General features: G+C 40.1%; 1 non-coding gene across 1 annotated transcript; it reads right to left on the bottom strand.

Annotated features, from left to right (window-relative positions):
• Positions 1–231: 231 nt before the first annotated feature.
• Positions 232–305, bottom strand: TRNAT-AGU (transfer RNA threonine (anticodon AGU)). Its single transcript has one exon. It is a non-coding gene; the product is annotated as a tRNA-Thr (tRNA).
• Positions 306–4,875: the final 4,570 nt, after the last annotated feature.

Raw genomic sequence — 4,875 nt, 5'->3', positions numbered from 1 at the left:
TCTTGACTTTGACCCATTTTCCATTGTTTCGTAGAGAACTAAATGTCGTGATAGGACTTCAGAAGAGATCCAGCGAAACAACCGTTCTCCAAAAATTCGCCAAAACTGAGGAAAACTAAATCCCGTCCTACGACATGAGAAAAGAGATCCTGCCAAACAACAGTTCATGAAATCAATTGCTCTTTGCCAAAACGTAAATGTCGACAAGCTATTGCAAAAACAAACGCAAAATGCTTTCATTGAGATTTGAACTCAAGACCTCCCGCTTACTAAACGGGTGCTCTAACCAACTGAGCTATGAAAGCTTGATAGACAGCAATTTTGCTTAATTTTATTTAAGTGATAACGTACAATCCAGCGGATGAGAAAACTGTGGTAAACTATACATTTTTTCAGGAAAATCCAAGGAAAACGCTGGTATATATAAATTTGATTTTTTTTTTAAAATATCTATAAACCATATGCAATTATGAAAATGAATTATAAAAGAGGGTTATTATTATTTTTAAAATAGGAAATATTTGAACATTATCGTGGGCCCCCATCTTTGTTTTATCATTTTGTGTATATACCAAGATAAAGTCACGATATCTTCTAAGTTTATATAAGATTTGCGGAAAACACATTTTGTCAAGAAAATCACATATAGAAATCATATAAAAATGCCACAAAAACAGTTTCACCGCGTTAATGTTGTGATAAAAATATCATATTTTCAGAATTGATATGTTGAACTTATCACTTTTTTTTTATCATTTCAGCCTTTAAAGATTATCATGGCTTTATCAGGATACTTTCAAAACATCAGTGATATTTGTAACAAGAATGTCCAATGAATGTGATTAACATCAAATAATAGTTAACTATTCTAGGAGAACCTTTTTAAGCCGTTATTAAGTGGCAGAAGTTACTTTACATCTATCATCAGTTCGAAAAGCAGTTTCTTTGGTGCACAAGCAATAAGGTTTCAGCAAAAAAAGGGAAAAAAAAAAACTTGTCACAAGAAAATTATTGAAGTTACATGTGCTTTGAGATGTTCCCGACAATTTTTTCAATTGATAGAAATGATTAATAGAAAAAGGAATTGTTATCATAACCACTAAAGTGTACTTGTAAGAAAGCAAGGATGGAACTGACTGGAAAGTAACAACCACAAAAATATCGAAGCAGGTTATATGTCCCCCCTCCGAACATGGCAGTTAGCTACATCTCATGTTCGGGGGTCCCAAAGAGCACCATGTATGTAAGCATGTGTGTCTCATATCCCCATGTTTGTCAGCATCACTCAGTGTTGAAGTCTGGTGCAGTTGTAAAGACTTAAGTATCCTTTCCTCCACTAGTGCCAAAAAAAAATAATGATTCTAGAAAAGGAGTGGTTGCAAAGACTTAAGTACCCTGAAGATGGTTATTTATGACCCTGCACTGTAGGATCATCCCAGAAAGGAGTCCCTGGTTTTAAGGCCATGAACATCAATCATCTCTCTCTCCCTTCTCTTTCTGCTTCTGTGCACATCCAACAGACGATCCTACATTGCTCCATCAAGCATCGACTGACCTGCACACTGATTGTAGCATCGTTCAACTTGATGAGTTGTGGAGCTTGATTCAGAGTTTTTCCCCTTACAAGAGGGGGGTTTGGGGGCTCCTCCCATCGTGGGTAGCATAGTTTTTGCCCTTACAGGAGGGGGGTTTGGAGGCTCTTCCCAGCGTGAGTAGCATCATTCAACTGGATGAGTTGTGAAACCTGATTCAGAGTTTTTGCCCTTACAGGAGGGGGATTTTGGGACTCTTCCCAGCGTGGGTAGCATCATTCAAATTGATGAGTTGTAAAGCCTGATTTAGAGTTTTTGCTCTTACAAGAGGGGGGTTTGGGGGCTCTTCTCAACGTGGGTAGCATAGTTTTTGCCCTTACAGGAGGGGGGTTTGGGGGCTCTTCTCAACGTGGGTAACATAGTTTTTGCTCTTACAGGAGGGGGGTTTGGGGACTCTTCCTAGCGTGGGTAGCATCATTCAATTTGATGAGTTGTGGAGCCTGATTCAGAGTTTTTGCCCTTACAGGAGGGGGGTCCGGAGGCTCCCCCCGCGCGGGTCTCGCTGCGCGGTCAACGGGCAGAGGTCCAGGAGAGGCCGCCCCTGGCGAAAGGCTCGGGGAGCAGCGCCCCCCAAACCAAATTTTTTTGGGGCCTTTATATGATCTCTTTTATAAATCGTTACTCTCTTAACTGATTTTCACTGTGAGGCTCGTTGGAGACCCAAAAACACTACAAATTATTGTAGGAAGGCTCGATAATACTATAAATCCCTATTAAAAGATCAGACAACACTATAAATCGTTGTGGAGCTCGTTGGAGACCCAAAAACACTACAAATCGCTATAGTGATTTGCGGATGACACTACAAATCGCTGTTGGAAGACCGGATAACACTATAAATCGTTGTGAGGCTCGTTGGAGACCCGAAAATACTACAAATCATTGTAGAAAGGCCCGATAGTACTACAAATCATTATTGGAAGGCCACATAACACTATAAATCGTTATGGGGCTCGTTAGAGACCCCAAAACACTACAAATGTCTGTAGGAAGGCCCGATAATACTACAAATCATTGTTGAAAGATCGAACAACATTATAAATCGCTGTGAGGCTCGTTAGAGACCTGACAACACTAAAAATCGTTGTAGGGAAGTCATTGAAAAAATTGTGAGAAAGAAACAGAAAAAGAAAAATAGAAAAATCATGGGAAGAGGTGTTACGAAAACCTTGAGCAAAAAATAACTGAAGGAAACATGATCCCTACGATTAAAAAAAATGCTTTATTGTTCTTTTTGGATAGTTAAAAGAGGGAAATAAAATAAAAAAATTTATACAAGGCCCCAAAATTATACAGGGACCCGCATCGGAAGAGAGCCCCCAGACCCCTCTCCTGTAAGGGCAAAAACTCTAAATCAGGATTTACAACTCATCAAGTTGAATGATGCTACCCACACTGGGAGGAGCCCCCAAACCCCCTCATGTAAGGGCAAAAACTATGAATCAGGCTCCACAACTCATCAAGTTGAACGATGCTACAGTCAGTGTGCAAGTCAGTCGGTGTTTGATGGAGCAATATAGGATCGTCTATTGGATGTGCACAGATGTAGAAAGAGAAGGGAGAGAGTGAGAGGGTTGATGTTCATGGCCTTCTCCAGGGGAAACTCTTTGCCTCCCTTGATTTCTTCTCTAGAGAGAAAGAGAGAGGGTTTTACAGTGTTTTACAGAGAATAAAGAAGAAGAAGATGACGATGAAAAGTTCAAACAGACATTTTTGATGGTTTAGGTTTGTTTCGTCGGATGACCATCAGATCACCGACTCACCATCGGATCGTCGACTCACCATCGGATCGTCGACTCACCATTGTTTTGCTGGATCACCATCGGATCGTCTGCTAAGGTTCGTTTCGCTGTGTAGACTTTAAAGAGTCAACATCATCCTCGACTTTCTGGATGAAGGACATGTTTGTCCTTTTTTTGAACCGTTTGTTTTCCTTTTTTGAATGAAAGACATTTTTGTCATTTTCTCAAACCGTCGTTTTATGGCAAAAATAGCAAGAAAGGGTACTTAAGTCTTTGCAACCGCACCAGACTCCAATGCTGAGTGATGTCAACATACACGGGAATACGGGCCCCATGTGCTTATATACGTGGTGCTTTTTGGGACACCCGAACACAGACGTGGGATTCAGTGAAATCATCGGGGGGCGAACATACACCACCCTCTCTCAACAGGTCTGTTTATCCCTTCACAATAATAAGATATAAAAAAAATCCATTATTCTTGTGCTATACAAGTTGAGGTCTTCCTCTTAAGAATTATTATATTATAGGAGATTCCTAGCAGTGTTCTGTTTTCTGAAAGTCCCAATAATTGGAGTGATTAGTAAAAGGCAAGGATTGCATGTTCTCATCAACTTCAACAGTAAGTAATACATTGAATTTTTCTCATTAATATTGCAAAGTGTAGGGTCACTACTCTTTTAATACGCTTTCTTCCAAAGCCAAGCTGGTACAGAAGATTATATTTGGATTAAGTTTAGCTTTCAGCAGAAGTTGACATTCCATGTGCTGATGTAAGTCATCTTTGAGGTCTAACACGATAGCAAAATCACAATTATTAATTTTTTCCTTTTTTTTATCCTTTTACTAATTTGTGCAGCACATGCTGGCTTAATTAGGTCAAGAACCAACTCAAGATGATCGTAATTGACTTCTATACCACTCATTTAAACCATGAAGCTTTGTTCCATGGCATCCATGGGGCACATTGTAATGCATGGGTGCGTGCACCTTGGCATATGCATGTGCATGAGCTCCCATGCACACACTAACACGTTATATCCTATAGCTCTGCCTCCCTACCAAACAAACCCCGGGTAGGCCTTAAGTGCACTGACCGGTGAAAGTGGTGGGTACATCCTGAAAGCAATAGGATTTGATCCGGTGTCCTTCATCTCGAGCGTCTTCACACACACCCTGAAGCCAGGTGTGCTCAACCCACAGGTGTAATAATTAGTGATCTTCTTGTAACCACCAGTTCCACAGCATACCATTGGGTTTTGAACTTGCAACATCCCAACACATGGTGCAATGCACTAACAGCTCCTACCAAACAAGCATAGCCCCCGTTGGTAGCCTGCATTAATTTCTGATGATGAAGAAGTTCATAGTTAGGAAAGTAAACCAGATTTGACATGCACCTCCTTTAGTTTCGAACCTGATAGCCCTCAATCATATTGACAAATATCGTGAGATTTATGAAAATCTCATGATAATATAGCGAGAAATTGCCTGAAAGTTTAAAACAGCAATTTTTCATGAGATTTATGAAAAAACATAAA

Source organism: Nuphar pumila, chromosome 13, assembly GCF_984573655.1.
Source record: "Nuphar pumila chromosome 13, dmNupPumi1.hap1.1, whole genome shotgun sequence".
Classification (NCBI taxonomy): Eukaryota; Viridiplantae; Streptophyta; class Magnoliopsida; order Nymphaeales; family Nymphaeaceae; genus Nuphar; species Nuphar pumila.
This window is presented reverse-complemented; position numbering and strand designations above follow the sequence as displayed.